This window comes from Mustela putorius, unplaced genomic scaffold, assembly GCF_011764305.1.
Source record: "Mustela putorius furo isolate JIRA1106 unplaced genomic scaffold, ASM1176430v1.1 tig00000738_pilon_pilon_pilon, whole genome shotgun sequence".
Lineage (NCBI taxonomy): Eukaryota > Metazoa > Chordata > Mammalia > Carnivora > Mustelidae > Mustela > Mustela putorius.
Genome location: NW_025421463.1, coordinates 8,223,788 through 8,240,779, shown reverse-complemented (window position 1 = coordinate 8,240,779; position 16,992 = coordinate 8,223,788). Strand labels below are relative to the sequence as shown.

At 52.8% G+C, this 16,992-nt stretch overlaps 1 long non-coding RNA gene across 1 annotated transcript; it reads left to right on the top strand.

The window, feature by feature from the left end:
* The first annotated feature begins 5,160 nt into the window (after positions 1-5,160).
* LOC106004897 lies at positions 5,161-7,413 on the top strand. The gene is made up of 3 exons (XR_001177963.2): positions 5,161-5,278; positions 6,365-6,598; positions 6,999-7,413. It is a non-coding gene; the product is annotated as an uncharacterized LOC106004897 (long non-coding RNA).
* The last annotated feature ends 9,579 nt before the right edge of the window (positions 7,414-16,992 follow it).

Here is a 16,992-nt window from a genome sequence, read left to right as displayed (position 1 = left end):
GGGTCCTGGGATGGAGTCCTGTGTGGGGCTCCCTGCTTAGCGGGAATCCTGCTTCTCCTTCTCCCTCCTTAATCGCTCTCTCTCTCAAATAAATAAACGTTTTAAAAATCTTTTTAAAAATGCACACTAACCAGTCTACAGTGCCATGCGCAGATACTAGGCCGAGGCTTAGTCATACCTGTTTTCACTTGGCAGTTAAGGAAAGGGAGACTCAGAGAGGTTGAGTGACTTGCCCAAGGTCACACAGCAGGTAACTCCTAGTAACTGAACTACCCTGTTCTTCTACTGGGCTTTTCCCACTTGATCAAGTCATCAAAGTGTGGAGATACGGTGGAAAGGAAGGGGGTGGTCGGAACAACAGGGGTTAGTCTGGAACAATGGGCTGGGGCAGACTCATGGGGATCATTGACCGTCAGGTGAAGGACCAAGGAGATTTTGGCCTTCATCCTGCGGGCCACATGGACCAGAAGTTAGTTCCGGCTTTGGGCCCTTGTAAAATGAAAGCGACCTCAAGAGAGGGCTTGTTACAAGCGCTCCGTTTTCTCGCATGAAAAAATGACGCAAACCTGTGGATAAGTGTTTGTAAAGGGTTTGAGCTTTAGAGTCAAACCTATCTGGGTTGAAAGCCCAGGGCTTGCCACTTCACAGTTGGGGGATCTTGGCAGACGAAATCACTTACTGTTTCCTGAGCCTTAGTGACCCACTGGGGAAATGGGACTGATCTTCTCATCGTGCAGGGAGACTCACAGGGCCAAGCTGGGGAAGCACCAGGCACAGTGTAAGTAGCTGAGAGAGGTAGCTGCCATTATTATTATTATTATTACTATCATTAATGTATTACTATTATTATTAATATCAGCCAGGCATTTGGGGCTCAGACCCAACACTGAAAGTCCCCTAGCCAGGGAGCAGGGCTCCCCGTGTTCTGTGGGACCCCCTCTCCCTACAGAACTTGAACCTTTTATTTATGGCTTCCCAAATGTCTGTGCATGTTCTAAAAGCCTAGGTTTACAACTCACGACCCTCATGAGCAGATCACACTAAGCAGCACGAGAATAAAACTGGCTGAAGAAGGGAGATCTGGGGCCGAGCCCCATTCTACACCAACTGGCGGTGTGATCTTGGGTGAGCCATTCAGCTCTCCGGGCCACAAGCAGGGAGAGGTGGACCAGACGACTGGAAGAGCCTTTTCTCTTTAAATTTACTTATTTAGGGGCACCTGGGTGGCTCAGTGGGTTAAGCCTCTGCCTTTGGCTCAGGTCATGATCTCAGAGTCCTGGGATTGAGCCTCACTGGGGCCTCGGGGTCCTGAGATGGAGCTCCCCACTGAGCAGAGAGCCTGCTTCCCCCTCTCTCTGCCTGGCTCTCTGCTTACTTGTGATCTCTCTCTCTCTCTCTGTCAAATAAATAAATAAAATATTTTAAAAAATTCATTTATTTATTTATTTGAGAGAGAGAGGGAGAGAGAAAGAGAGAGAGAGTGAGAGCACGTACAAGTGGTGGGGGAGGGACGGAGGGAGAGAGAGAGAGAGAATCTCAAGCAGACTCCCTGACCATTGCAGAGCCCACAACCCTGAACGGAAATCAAGTCCGACACCCAACCAACTGAGCCACCAGGCACCCGAGCCATTCAGTCTTTCATTTCTTATCTTGGTAACAGGGGCCTGGAGATGGAAATCCAGCACTGGCCCCAAAGCGTGGTGCCCTGCAGGGTCTGATTCAGAATAAGGCCAGGGAGTAGATGCCCACCAGGTCCCAGGTGTCCAATTCCTGAAGCCTCCAAAGACTTAATTATAAGGAATTCTCCCGCGAGGCACACCTGGCAAACTCAGGGGAGTGTGAGACTCTTAATCTCAGGGTTGTGAGTTCAAGCCCCACACTGAGTGCAGAGATTACTTAAAAATAAAATCTTAATGGAATAAAAAAAGGAATTCCCATGGAATATAGGAGGAGGGGCCAGATTTGGCAAATGGAATTACAGGGTGCCTGGTTGAATTTCAGGTTAAATAAGAAATAGGGATTTTTTTTAGTATAAGTATGTCCCAAATATTTTATGAAACGAACGTGTACTAAAAAGTCATTTGGGGGTGTCTGGGTGGCTCAGTGGGTTAGGCCTCTGCCTTCGGCTCAGGTCATGATCCCAGGGTCCTGGGATGGAGCCCTGCATTGGGCTCTCTGCTCGGCGGGGAGCCTGCTTCCCTTTCTCTCTCTGCGTGCCTCTGCCTTCTTGTGATCTCTCTCTCTCTGTCATATAAATAAATAAAATCTTAAAAAAAAAAAAAGAAGTCTTTTTTTTTTTTTTTGAAGATGTATTTGTGTGTTTATCTATTTGACAGAGAGAGAGGACGAACACAAGCAGGAGCAGAGGGAGAAGCAGACTCCCTGCTCAGTTTAACCTCAATGCTTGGCTCCATCCCAGGACCCTGGAATCATAACCTGAGCCCAAGGCAGATGCTTAACGGACTGAGCCACCGTGGCGCACCCCCCCAGTCGTTTGTTCTTTATCTGAGGTTCAAGTAATTCAAATTTAACCTAGCATCCTGCATTTTATCTGGCAACCCTAAACACAGGCAAATTGAAAACAAACAAACAAACAAACAAAAAAACGAGGATGCTCTCTGTGTGCCAATACAAAATGCTCTCAGGGACGAGTTGAGGGAAAAAGCCAAGAGAAGAACAGCCGATAGGCAGCTCTGGATAAGCAAGGGAGGAAAAGCATACAGGGAGGTTGTACGCAGAAGCCCCTGGAAAGGCGGGCCTTCTGGGGAAGGGAGCTGCGGGGCAGGAACGCCTGGATGAAAGACTTCACTGGGTCCCCTGCGTACCTTTTGGATTTCGTGGGATGCAAATGTTTTATCCAGGCAAAAATAAATAAATACATAAGTAACATAATCAGGCAGTTTTTCCCTGACCCCGCTCCCCACACCCTTAACCTCCTGCATTCTAGAAATACTCCAGGGCTTGTGTTATCTTTATCAAAATTCCTTTAGGCCTTCAGCCTCGTCGCAGCCTGCCCGCACTATCCCCCGCCTGTGGGAGTGGGGTGAGTCACAGCCACCCCCCGCCAGCTGTTCGCCATCTGCAGGCCTTCCTAGGGAAAAGCCCCTTCCTGCTGTGGCCCCCATCCCTGCAAAGACTCTAGGGTTCCTTTCATCACTCTCTTTCTCTCCCCTTAGACTGTAATTCAAGGGAATTCAACCCCCACTTATTAGCGGTGCCAGGCACTGTTCTAGGAGAGAATCTGAAAGGGAAGGGATGACCAGAGCCAGGGGCGGGGCAGAGGGGGTGTGGAGGAGCAATTCTGTATGTGTGTTGCAGGGAGATAGCATCTGGGAAGTCTTCCTGGAGGAGATGGCACCTTGAAAGAAAAGCGCTCTCCTGGGCACAGCCAAGGTCTTTGGGAATTTATCAGCAGGTCTTTCTTGAGCACAAGGATGCATGAGGTCAGTGTTAAGTGCAAGGCTGAAGGCCAAATGAGGAGGCACAAACACAGGGCCTTTCCTCAAAGAACTTAGTCACGCAGGGGAGAAAAGAGCACATTTCATAGGAGGCTGTGGGAACTGCTGAGCAGAATGTGCTTCATTGCCATATCCAGGAGGACAGGCAGGCTGCTAAGGGGCCCAGGGGATGGTTATGAACCTCGTGGGGGAAGGGCCTTCACACATCCGCACATCTCACTCATCTTGCAGGCAAGGTCTCAGGCCCAGAGAGGGGCAGGCAATTGGGCAGGTCACACAGCAAGTCAGCGGCAGAGCCAGGACTAGCCCCTGGGCTCCTGACTCCCAACTCAGGGCTCTCTCAAGAGCCCCCACTGCCTCCCACAGGGCTGGGAGCTTGGGGCTGCATCAGGGAAGTCTTCCAGAAGCAGGGATGCTAGGCACTCTGACCCCAGGCATCTGTTGAGCAGGTGGCACAGACGGGAGGCACAAGGTGTTGTCCCAGGAAGGGACCTGCCCCTTTTGTAACCTGGGGAGACTCTGCCCCGGTTGGGCTGAGCTCAGAGCCACCGGTGAGAGCAATCTAGACAGGAAAGGGCCACCTGATAAAGGTAATCTCATGTAACCCTCCCTGTGGGACTCTGTGTAGGAATCAGGCCCGTTTCCAGGAGATCAAATGAAGCCTTAGAGCAATGAAGTGACTTGCCCAAGGTCACTAGGCAGTGATGACCATGACTCAGCCATAAACAGTGTCCTGCACTGTTTCCACAAGACCATTCTGCCCTCATTTAGGAAGTTCATAGCCCTCCCTCCAAGACACACACGCGGTTCCTCCAGATGTGCCCAACAAGGGGGTGAAGCCCCACCAGGAATGCTCTTTCTTCCTGCTTCCCGCAAGCACCCCCTTCAAAGGAGCAGGTAACCCCTGAAGGCCCCATCAGCCATTTACACTTGAGTATAAATTAGTTATCAGACTCTGAGACTGCAGCTGAATACAGGGCCCTGCCCGCAGTGACACACGAAGGTGATGAGGGATAGGTCCTTGGGCCTGAGCTGCGCCCCAGGAGTGGCAGGGTGGAGCTTCCCTTGAAGCATCTGGGCGCTGGGCACCGTGTCCTGGTGGCACCAGGAAGGGAGGTGCCCAAGGGCGGAGGCGCGCACAGATGGGGAAAGAACAGCAGCTTTGCTCAGGTTCCAACCTGCGCTGTCTGAAGCCAGCCCTCATCTCCCTGGGCCTCACGACTGCACCGCTGCTGTGGGGAGACTTCCTGCAGGTGGTGGTCCTAAGAAGGGGCTCCATCCCAGGGTTCTCAAACTTAAGGGAGCCCTGGCATCCCCTGGAGGGCTCCCAAAACCCCAGACTACAGGGCCCCACCTCAGAGGGTCAGCTTCAGTTAGTCCGGGGGAGGGGCCTAATTAACTAACTAACTAACTGAGTACCCTAACAAGTTCCCAGGTAGCTCAAAGGCAGCCAGTGTTCTCCCCCTTCTCTATAAAAACCAGGTGATTGCTACAAAAGCCTAGAGACTGTGGGGGCGGGGGTGGACAGTGCCGAGCCCAGAAAAACCTTAGGTACAAACTTGACATCTGGCAGGGATTTCACACCCCCATCCCCTCAGTTGGACCGACGGTGCCCAGGAGGAGGAGGCATACAGGGCCAAGGTCGGGGTGAGGATGCTGAGCTCTCCCCAGCAACTGCCCCCGTGAAAATCTCCCACTAAGTGCATGATAGCAGGTGTTTCTTTCTATGCCAGGTGCTGTGTCCAGGGCTGCCCATGGACTGTCTCACCTGATCTTGCCCGCAAGTCTAGGAAGTAGGTCATCAACACCCTGTTTCACAGGTAAGGAACCCGTGGCAGGCACAATAATGGCCTCCAGAGGTGTCCGTGTTCCCAGCCCCAGAGCCGGTGAATGTTGGCTCTCATGGCAAGAAGGGCTTTGTAGATGTGATTCTAATACGGATCTCTAGACAGGAAGATTCTTCTGGATTATCTGAGTCTAACCCGGAGTGACCACAGAGGCCCTAATCCCACCAGACAAAAAGTCAGTATCTTAGTCCATTCGGGCTGCTATAACAAAACACAGCACGGGCTGGGTGGCTTATTAACAACAGACATTTATTTCTCATGGTTCTGAAGGCTGGAAGTCCTAGATCAAGGTGCCTTCAGGATTGCTTTCCCCTAAGTTTCCTCCTCCCTATTCACAGATGACACCTGCTCGCTGTGTCCTCACCTGGTGGAAGGATCGAGAGAGCTCGCTGGAGCAGCTTTTTTTAAAAAGATATTATTTATAAAATTATTTTTTTAATTAAAAAAAAAGATTTTATTTATTTATTTGAGAGAGAGAGAGCACAAGCAGGCAGAGCAGCAGGCAGAGGGAGAGGGCAAAGCTGGCTCCCCGCTGAGCCAAGAGCCCAATGTGGGGCTCCTTCCCAGGACCCCCAGCCCTTACAAAAGAGGGAAGGGCTCTGCCCTCCTGACCCAAGCACCTCCCAAAGGCCCCACCTCCAAATACCATCATCTTTGGGGGTGAGCGTTTCAACACGTGACTTTGTGGGGGACAGAAACATTGAGACCGCAGCAGTCAGGGAGTCAGAAAGGAGGTGTGAGAGTAGAAACAGAGGTTGGAGACATGAGGATGGGGCTGCCAGCCCAGGTGTGTGGAGGGCCTCTGGCAGCCAGACCAGGCCAGGAAGGATTCTCACCTGGGGCCTCCAGAAAGACCACAACCCAGCCAACACCCTGATTTTAGCTCCCTCAGATTCATTCTCGATTTCTGACTTCCATAATGGTCAGATAAAAAATGGGTCTTGTTTTATGCCCCTGAATCTGCGGTAATTTGTTATAAGGATCGTGGAAAATTCATTCCAAACCAAAGGCTCAGAAGGATGCAGTGATAAGATTCAAATGTTCTCTTTCTGTCCACAGGAACTGCGCTCAGACTCCTAACCGCAAAGTTGACTCAACAGCCAACCAGGGTCAAGAATGGAAGGCACCAGTGCCATTCCCCCCCCCAACCCCAACCCCGTGGAGTAGAAATGAATTTGAGGGTGAGCGTGGGGGAATTCTGCTGCTGTTAAATGTCAGAAGAATTGTTATGGGGAAGAGGGAGACTTTTGGCCAGCCACAGCAGAGAGCCTCCATATTTTGGAACTCCAGTTGGTAAGAACTGGCTGCCTGGGGCTCTGTGTGGGGAAGGTAGGGGGTGGTTGCGGGGGTGGGGGTGGGGGGGCAGCATCTTGGGGCGGAGCCCAGGCTCCCAGGGAAAGTGTGTTGTGGTCCATTGGTACTGCCTGACTTGGCTCTGCTTGGAGGACCAGCATTGTATGCTGATCAGGATTAGATAAATTCCCTAGGGTTGGCCCTGGGTCTGACTCATCTTTTTATTCCTGGGCCTAAGATGTGCCCCAAACAAAGCAAACACTCAATAAATGTTGCGAGGAGGGACAGGACAGAAAGAGGCAAGAAGGGGGAGGGAAAGCAGGGAAAGAGAAATTTGTTTCCAGTGGGTAGAATCCCCTGGTGGAAAGCTTCTAATTCCCTCACTTTGTTCTGTTCACAGCAATCCCTTCTTTTTGGGGCGGCGGGGGTCCACCCCCCACCTCATTCCAGCTGGTTACCGTAGGGCTGCCAATCACAAGGGCCTGCCTCTCCTCTCCTGGGGCAGGCCTAGAACTCAAACCAGGCAACAGGACTCTAATTCCTAGAATCACCAATGGGGAGAGTGCGTCTGACAGCCACATCCTGGAAAGGTGGTCCATAAACTCAACCAGTCAAGAGGAAGTGGTAACTGGGCCAGAACCCTGGTCTGTGAGACTCCCGAGACCAAGCTCAGGCACTCCTAACCTTAAAGACATCTCTCGTGGGACCACCAGCCAGCCAAAGGCACAAAAGCCACCTCCCCTCTGGGGAGGTGCGGGGACCCAGCCTTTCCTGCAGGGGCGTGGCCAATGTGTTCCAAGAAATCCCCCCACCTCCATTTTTTTTTTTTTTAAGATTTTATTTATTTATTTGACAGGAGATCACAAGTAGGCAGAGAGGCAGGCAGAGAGAGAGAGAGAGAGAGAGAGGGAAGCAGGCTTCCTGCGGAGCAGGGAGCCCAATGCGGGGCTCGATCCCAGGACCCTGAGATCATGACCCGAGCCGAAGGCAGCAGCCCAAACCACTGAGCCACCCAGGCGCCCCATTATTCTGCTTAGCTATTTGGCGTCAGTTTCTGGGGCTTGAAACGGAAGAACCCCAACTTTGAACAGTGTTTCTAGAAGGAGTAGCGGGCCGATCATCATAGATGTTGCACTCGGGAAAAGCTCTTTAGTTGGAGACTTGAGAAAGGAGAGGTTTGTGCTCTCCCAGATTCACGTGTTGAAGTTCTCATGGGATGGATGGGAGTTAGAGGCAGGGCCTTCCAGAATTTGAGGCCACCCCCACCCCCACCGTGATGGGATGAGTGCCCTCTGAGGAAGACAGAGGGCGCTAGTGAACATACAAGAAGACAGCGGTGTGGCAACCAGGAGGAGGCCTCCCCAAGGACTCAACCTTGGGGGCACCTGATCTTGGACGCCCCCGTCCCTGGGTAGAGCAGCCCACCCTGAGGCACGGCAGTGTGGGGGCCGTTCAGCGAGAGTATTGTGGGGTCAGTTGGGGAATGAATGGGAGGGAGGGTCTGGAGCACCATGGCCAGCGAACTTGTGTTAGACGCCCTCCATTCCGGCGTGGGCCTTGACCAAGTCCCTTTACTCCAAGTCCCTTTGCTCCCGGAGCCTCAAGGAGGCCAGGTCACGAATATTATTTATCTCATCAGGTCTCTATGAGGCACATGGAGACAATGCAGACGAAGCCCTTAGCACATTTCCAGGCTTCTCTCCTCTCCAGAGTGCTCAGGCCATGAGAATAACTCTAGACTTATGGCCCCGTGCGTCCTCTGACCCGCCAGCAGGGGGCTGGGGCTCGAACCTGGGCACTTTCCATCAAGAGCCCCAGATCTTTTTTTTTTTCAGTATTCCAAAATTCATTGTTTATGCACCACACCCAGTGCTCCATGCAATATGTGCCCTCCACAATACCCACCACCAGGCTCACCCACCCCCACACCCCCTCCAAAACCCTCAGTTTGTCTCTCAGAGTCCACAGTCTCTCATGGTTTGTCTCCCCCTCTGATTTCCCCCAGCTCACTTCTCTCCTTCTCCCAATGTCCTCCAGGTTATTCCTTATGCTCCACAAATAAGTGAAACCATATGATAATTGACTTTCTCTGCTTGACTTCTTTCACTCAGCATCATCTCCTCCAGTCCCGTCCATGTTGGTACAAAAGTTGGGCATTCATCCTTTCTGATGGAGGGATAATACTCCGTAGGATATATGGACCATATCTTCTTTGTCCATTCATCTGTTGAAGGGCATCTAGGTTCTTTCCACAGTTTGGCGACTGTGGCCATTGCTGCTATGAACATTGGGGTACAGATGGTCCTTCTTTTCACTACATCTGTGTCTTTGGGGCAAATACCCAGTAGTGCAATTGCAGGGTCATAGGGTAACTCTGTTTTTAATTTCATAAGGAATCTCCACACTGTTTTCCAAAGTTAAGATCCCCAGATCTTAACCAGTATTCTTCCTACCTCCTCTAGGGAGAGGCCCAAATCCTTCCCACTGTAAGAAGCCTTGACTATAGACACATGGTCTCAAATCCCACCCCAAGAAGTATGGGGTCCATTTGGAGAAGAGATTCCCACATGCAAAAGGATGGTGAACTGAGAAGGCAAATCATGCATGATGAGAGCCAGAGGAGCCAGGAAGCCCAGAGGGAGGAGGGCCCCTCTGCCTGGATTTCAGGCCATATCCAGTGTCTCCAGAAAGAAAGGACTAGAAGCCACCAACCTAATCCCGAGGCCCCCGGGAAGCGGCAAGCTCCTTTGAGAAGACAAGTTCCCACAGGCTTTATCTTCCGCTCTCACTCCAAGCAGCTCAGGCGCTGGAGAGGAGGAAGGGGGTTGGGGAGGATCCAGCACCGGACTGGAGAGGGCTGGCAGCGCAGGCTCAGAGCCGGAGGGGCTCCAGGACCTCACCTGGTCGGTGCCCTCATTCTGCAGCCCAGACAGGGCAGTGACTTGGGCAGAGTCACAGAAAGGGGGTGGCAGAAGCACAGTGAGGACGCAGGTCTCCCAGGCTGGGGGCCATGCAAGCACATGGCCCTGCTGCTCCCAGATGGGAGGGACATTTCTCCAAGCTCTTTCCGGAGCCCCCCTCCCCTTTCCGCAGACCCTCAACATGCAACAATAAGAAAGAGCCCTGGTTTTGGAGCCAGGAGACCTGAGTCTCCAGGGTTCACTCTGAGACTAACTCATCTGTAAACTTGGGTGAGGTCCCTCACCTCTCTGGGCCTCTGTTTCTTTCTTTCTTCTTTCTTTTCTTTCTTTCTTTCTTTCTTTCTTTTTTCTTTTTATTTGACAGGCAGAGAGGCAGGCAGAGAGAGAGAAGAGAGAGGAAGAAGCAGGCTTCCCACTGAGCGGAGAGCCCGATGCGGGGCTTGATCCCAGGACCCTGGGATCATGACCTGAGCTGAAGGCAGAGGCCTTAACCCACTGAGCCACCCAGGAGCCCCTGGGCCTCAGTTTCTGCAAAAATAAAACAAGGGGGCTGGACTCCATTTCGAAGCTTGAAGCTTCCTTGGGTCCGGCATTCTGAGGGCCAAGGGCTATGAGTAGGGTCCACCCCCCTGCTGCAGCCCATCTCTCCAGAGGCCTCAGAGATCCCAGAAGGAAGAGGAATTTTGCCAGAAGCATGGATGGGGAGGGGCTCTGGCCCCTGTATTCGCCCTGTGCTGGCCTGCAGATGGGTGGTTGGTACCGGCTAGAGGGCAGAGGGGAGGACTGAGCCCAGGTGATGGCACAGAGTCCAGAGCCCAGCTGCGGCCTCCACTACCCCCCCCCCGGGGGGGGCCAGGGGCATCCTAAGACAGCCTGGCAGGGGAACTAGATGCCAAGTGGAGAATGAGGCGGGGGGGTGGGGGTGGGTAGGGGTGTTGGGAAGGTGTGTTAGATCGTGGGGTGGGGGGATGTGGTGGGATGTGGTGGGGCTGTTCTCCTTCTTTTCATCTGGATCTCGGATCCCCTGGGAGCCCCCCCTGGGAGCCCCTTGCAGCCATGGGATCTTGATGGGGGGGATCTCAGACATTGGGGCAGGCTGCGGGACCAGCTCTGCCCTTTGGGGCTGCTGCTTTACAAGTGAAAGTAGCTGCGGAGTGAAGGACAGCCTCTAAATTCTTTATGAATCAAAAAGGGCCTCCCAGGGGGCTCCTGGGTGGCTCAATGGGTGAAGGCCTCTGTCTTCAGCTCAGGTCATAATCCCGGGGTTCTGGGATCGAGCCCCTCATTGGGCTCTCTGCTCGGCAGGGAGCCTGCTTCCCCCCTCTCTCTGCCTGCCTCTAGGCCTACTTGTGATCTCTGTCTGTTAAATAAATGAATACAATCTTAAAAAAAAAAAAAAAAAGTGCCTTCCAGCCACCACTAGACCCTTTGGAAGGACACTTGGATCCACATTTTTCAACGCGCCAGTCAAAGTGCAGGATTTGGTGAGTTACACTCAGAATTTTCTACCAATGATGATGATGATGTGATGATTTAAAAAAAAAAAAGAATAAGAGAAAATATCAGAGTGAGTCTTGGGTAGTACACCATCTCACGAAATGCTGGTTTCAGTTTGGTGAGCTGCGCCTGGCTGTGATGGGATGTCTCTGGTCACCATCTGGAAACCTTGAGAAGCCACTGCCCATAGATGACTAGGTGACAGACATGCCCTTTGTTCTCCAGTTCTGGGTTGGGGGGGCAGTGAGAGGGGTGGGGAAGGAAGCGAGCCAGGGTGCAGGGCCCTCCCTGAGGGGGGCACCAACCTGCCTCAGCTCCTCAATCACACACCCGACCAAAGGCTCCGGCCACACCCAGCCAGGGGCCCCACCCCTGCAACTGCACGTGGTCACACCTCTCTGCTTCCTTCAAAGTCCCTCTTCCTTCAGCCCTGCTGTGCCCAATCCTGCCTTTGCTCCAGGACACTGTGTAGAAATTAACCTCCAGGGGCGCCTGGGGGGCTCAGTGGGTTAAGGCCTCTGCCTTCGGCTCAGGTAATGATCCCAGAGTCCTGGGATCAAGCTCTGCATCAGGCTCTCTGCTCAGCGAGGAGCCTGCTTTCTCCTCTCTCTCTCTGCCTGCCTCTCTGCCTACTTGTAATCTCTGCCTGCCAAATAAATAAATAAAATCTTTAAAAAATAAAAAAAAAAAAAAGAAAATACCCTCCATCTGACAGTTGTCCCACAGGGGGCCAGGCACCATGATCCCTTCGTGCCTGGCTGTCCCACAGTCTGCTACAGCCGACTTTACCCTCTGTCAATCAACTGGTCTGCATTCGGGCCTTGGTGCACTCCGATTTCATGATGAATGACATTGCTTGTTTAAAATGAATGAGTGAATGAATAAATGAATGAATGAAGTCTTTTTTTTTTTTTAATTTTATTTATTTATTTGACAGAGGGAAATCACAAGTACACTGAGAGGCAGGCAGAGAGAGAGAGAGAAGGAAGCAGGCTCCCTGCTGAGCAGAGAGCCCGATGCGGGACTCGATCCCAGGACCCTGAGATCATGACCTGAGCCGAAGGCAGCGGCTTAACCCACTGAGCTACCCAGGCACCCTGAATGAAGTCTTGATTGGAGATTGAATCGCTCTGGGGGGCAGGTCCTGGTGCGGAGGCTTGCTGCTTTAATAGTCACCCAACAGCTACTGTACATCTGCATGATATGCCCCTGAGCTACTGAGGACACCAGACCAAGAAGGCATGTAAATTACCACCTCAATACGATAATCGCCCCAAATAAAGACATATGCAAGGGGACCCCATTTTGGTGGTGACAGTATATCAGCAAAGACTAAAAGCAGGGCACGGTGGGCTGAGTGGGGGGTCTTCCTGGCAAAAGGCGAAAACTCTCTTGGAAGTCCTTTATAGCACATGACACTCTGAACACTTTTTTCACGCTACTTCTTTAATTTCCCCACTAGCCGGTAAACGCCAGGAGAGCCGGCTGGAACATGCCGGCTGAGCTCCTCACCACTCACTGCGGAGTTCTGTTTCTGGTGCCACATCCTAATGCATTAAATATTTACTTAATGAATATTCAGGAAGCTGCCAAAGGCTCAGGGTGACCGGAGAGGAGAGTGGAAAGAAGGAGTGCTAGGAAAAGGCGCTGCGAGGTCTGTGGGCCCCAGACCACCGAAGGCACATCAGCCCTGCTAAGGTTTGGTCTTTCTCCTGTGGGCACTGGGGAGCCGTGGAGTGGTTTCAGTGGTCTAGAAAATTCCTTTGGCTGTAGTGGGCAGGGAAGGTGCCTGCAGCCAGGTGAGCAGTGAAGAAAGCAAATACAGAAATCACCTAGGAGGGGCGCCTGGGTGGCTCAGTGGGTTAAAGCCTCTGCCTTCAGCTCAGGTCATGGTCTCAGGGTTCTGGGATTGAGCTCTCTGCTCAGCGGGGAACCTGCTTCCTCCTCTATCTGCCTGCCTCTCTGCCTACTTGTGATCTCTGTCTGTCAAATAAATAAATAAAATCTTAAAAAAAAAAAAAAAAGAAAGAAAGAAAAGAAAAGAAAAAAGAAATCACCCAGGCAAGGTGACTTGAGTCTAGAGGCACCCGTCTGGGGTGCTGGCATGGTGCCCACTAGGACACCCCAAGCCAGACTGCGAGATCTGGACTGCTCTTACCCCTCCCTGGTGGGAGGGAGAGGCGCCCATTCCCTCCTGGGACCCAAAGCAGCTCCTGGGGGTCCCTGCCAAATTTCAAGCAGTTAGCCTGCTCAGAAGCTTTGCCTTTGCACTCTTGGTACTCTCCTTCTTCCTTCTACAAATCAGCTCCTATTTGAACGCATTTATCTGTGCACATTAGATGACTAAAGGAAAGATCATCGTATTAACATTCTCTATGCCCTTGTGTGTACTTCTGCACATTTTCATACTAAAAAGCTTAAGTGAATATTATGTCCCTACCACGTATGGAAAGCCAAGTACCATAAACAGTAATTCTAAACTCTTCCAGCAAAGCGGAAATCCCCAAAACAAATAAACCTATCCAGCTCCTTTCTCCTGCCCAGGGCTCCCAGTCGGAGGCCCATCTCTCTTTTGCTAAAAATGGAATCTGCTAAGGGGGTGTTAGAAACACTCTAACCAAAGACTTTCTCCTTGCCCCTAACCAGGATTTACTAAATGTGAAAATTAAGTACCTGGTGTTTTTAAAAACTGCCTATGCCTCCTAACCCCTGCAAACAAGACCAGGGCTGAGGCTGAACTCCTGAGGGTAAGGGTTTTCACTTCTGACCCATCATGGCTCAATTATTTATTAACTCCACCGAAATTGCGGAAAACCACTAACTCCTCTATTAACACATTCAGTGATCACCCTGCTCCTGAGGGATAAGCCACTATATGCCCATTTTACGGATGAGAAAACCGAGGCACAGAACTACTTCACTAGCCCGTAGCCCACAAAGCCAGTAAGCAACCTCGCTAAATCGAACCCGAGTCGTGTGGTTGGAGTCTTGGCTCTTAACTCAGCCATACCACGCAAGTTGGCTGGGCGATAAGCTTTGTAGAAGTTGAGGTCACTGTCTGGCATGTAGCCCGCACCAGTGGACTGGGGGGGGGGGAGGTCCCGAAGAGAGGTAACTTTCCTCCCACACCCACCCCATCTTGCGCCACCCGCCGTCTCCCCGAAGTTTCCGGGCCCACCCCCGCCGGCTGACTGCGCAGGGATCCGCGCCTGTGCAGCTGGAAGGGAGGGGCGCAGGTGCACCGGCCCGCGGGCTCGGGGGCGGTGCTTGCCGGCAGAAAGGCGCTGGGCGGCGCGGCCCTGGAGGGGTGTCCCTGGCGGGCGGGCCCCAGCGCGCAGCGGACGGACGCAGGTGACGACAGGCGCCCCAGGCCGGAGCTCGGCCTTGCGCTCACCTTATAAGGGCAGGCGCGGCGAGGCAGGGGGCGGGGCATGCCTTCCTGCCGGCCTCGCCTCGAGGCCCGACAAGCCCCGGGGAGACTCTAATTGCGAGGGCGGGGCCCCTCCAGTGGAGCCCCTAGGTTCCCCGAGGCCCTTTGGGACTCCCCCCAGGTCCGCGCCCCTCTCGGCTGACACCGTGCCGGGCCCCGCCCTGCGGGGAGCCGAACTTGACCGACTTGCCTTATGGCTGTGGGCGGGTTTTTTCCTTCACCCCAGCGCTGGCAGCAGGTCCACAGTGGGTAGCTGGGGGAGGAGGATCTTTACTGGGCGCCTTTTCTAACTGCCACTTAAAGAGTCTGTAGCCCCAAGCCCAGCCCAGGATCTCGCTAAACATTGGCCATTGATTCGTCACAAGTGTATGGTTGACTGAACTCTTCTTGGAGGGACAAGACTTTAAAACAAATAGGAAGTGTCCCTCCTGAATCAGCAACCCCCCCCCCCAATCACCTGGCCGCCACTCTTCTCCCTACAACCTCCCCTTACAGCCCAGATCCTTTTAAAACATAATGTGTTCAATTGCTTTTCTTTGACTTCCACTGGACTTCACAACCTCCCAGTTGCCTACAGGGTAAGTGTGAACCCTTAACGCAGGGCACAGACCTCTGAACTTGCATTTCCCTGGAGGCATCATGCTGTTCCATGCTTCCCAACCTTTGCACCTGCTGCTCCCTCCTGAGAAGCCTCTTCCTTGCACACATGGAGACATAGGTTCATCCTTCAAAAAGAGGCCTCTTAATGCCCTCTCCCTGACTTCTCTACTGATTATTTCATCTTTCTGAGCCTCGGTTTCTTCATATGCAAAATTACGATAAAATAATCTTCACCTCACCGTGTTATTGTGAGGGTCCAGCGAGTCAATGTCTGTATACTGTTTAAGACAATGCTTGGGACATAGTAGTTGTTCATGAAAATTTACTGCTGAATAAATTTGACTTAGTGTGTTCTTTTTTTTTTTTTTAAAGATTTTATTTATTTATTTGTTAGAAAAGATCACAAGTAGGCAGAGAGGCAGGCAGAGAGAGGAGGAAGCAGGCTTCCTGATTCGGGACTCGATCCCAGGACCCTGAGATCATGACCTGAGCCAAAGGCAGAGGCTTTAACCCACTGAGCCACCCAGGTGCCCTGTCTTAGTGTGTTCTAATTGCCCTCACGTGTGCTCTGAGACACATGAGGGCTGAGCTCTTCTTTTCCAGCCTTGCAGACCCGGTGCCTGGCATATAGTAGGGGCTGATTAGCGACTGGTAGGAAATGAGCGAATAATAGGCAGTGGAGCGGGGCGGGGGGCGAGGGTGAAGGAGGAGGAGATCCCTCACCAGAAGGGCCACCACTAATGGTGAGAAAATAAACCCTCATATCTGCTGGGATGTAACACGTTCTAACTTTCCCTCCGCAGTCTTCTGGGAACTTCGTGAGGAGGATGTTGGATGGCTACTGACCCCCTTTCCCAGATTCACTTCTGAGGCCTGCAGAGGGGAAGTGTTTTTTACCCATGGTTACCCAGTGAGTGGCAGAGTCCAGACTTGGCCCACTTTTAGCTCTGAAATCCCATAAGTCCTGGCAGCCTCCTTAAGTCACAGGCAGGCAACCCAGGATGATTCGCCACCTCAGATCCAATTCCAAACCCTTAGTCTCTGGAGGTTCCCCATCCTCCGCCCTCCCCCAGAACTGCCCCCTTGTGCTCACGCTTTTTAGTGAATCTCTTGAAGATGCAATGATCTCCAGCCAGAAGTTCTGGGCTGCTAAAAAAAGAATCTCTCTCTCTCTCTCTCTGTCTTACTTCCCAAAAGTCATTCACAGCCCCATGGGGGTGGGACCTGAGAGCATCTGAAGGACCCAGACCCAGGGCTAGGAGCTGGGTGCACTTTGACACAGAAGAGAAGGCCAGCCCCACCCTCGGACTCTTGTGGGGGAGACAGTGTGAGGACGCATGGCGACAGTCTGGGTTTGCACGGCTGGAGAAGGGAGGGATGCCTCCGTGGGTTTTCTGCAGAGCCCTCTCCTAACTTAGCCGCTCCCCAGTTGGCCTCAGCGCCTTCCCGACCTCCTCCCCTTGCTGGGTCTGGCTTCCTCTGTAAACCTGGGGGTGGAGACTGGTCTCTGGAGGCCTGGGAGCCCTGAGGTTCATGGCTTGGGGAGAGAGAGTTCTGGGAAACGCGGCCTCCAGAGAGGAGGCTTCAGAGGCCAAGCACGCCCGAGTGAGTGAGGGCGCAAGCCCGGGGCTTCATGGACACAAACAGCTTCATCTTCCCAGGCTGCCCTGGCCCCGCCCGCCCCATCCTGCTGGGCTTCTGTCCAGAGAAGCCAGTTCTCTGCCTGGTCCCCAGAGCCCACAGGGACCAGCACCAGGACAGGGAGGGCCTGGGCCTGACCCCGGAGAACCTGGTCTCCTTCCCTCTGCTGGGGAGGAAACTCATTCTTGTGGCCTGAACAGGGTAACCCTGAAGTTGGCCCAGCTGTGCCTCAGTGGTCAGGGCCAAGTGCTGAGCAAACACCAGGCCCGCTGGGCAGCCAGTCCCACTGCTGGAGTCATTCCCGG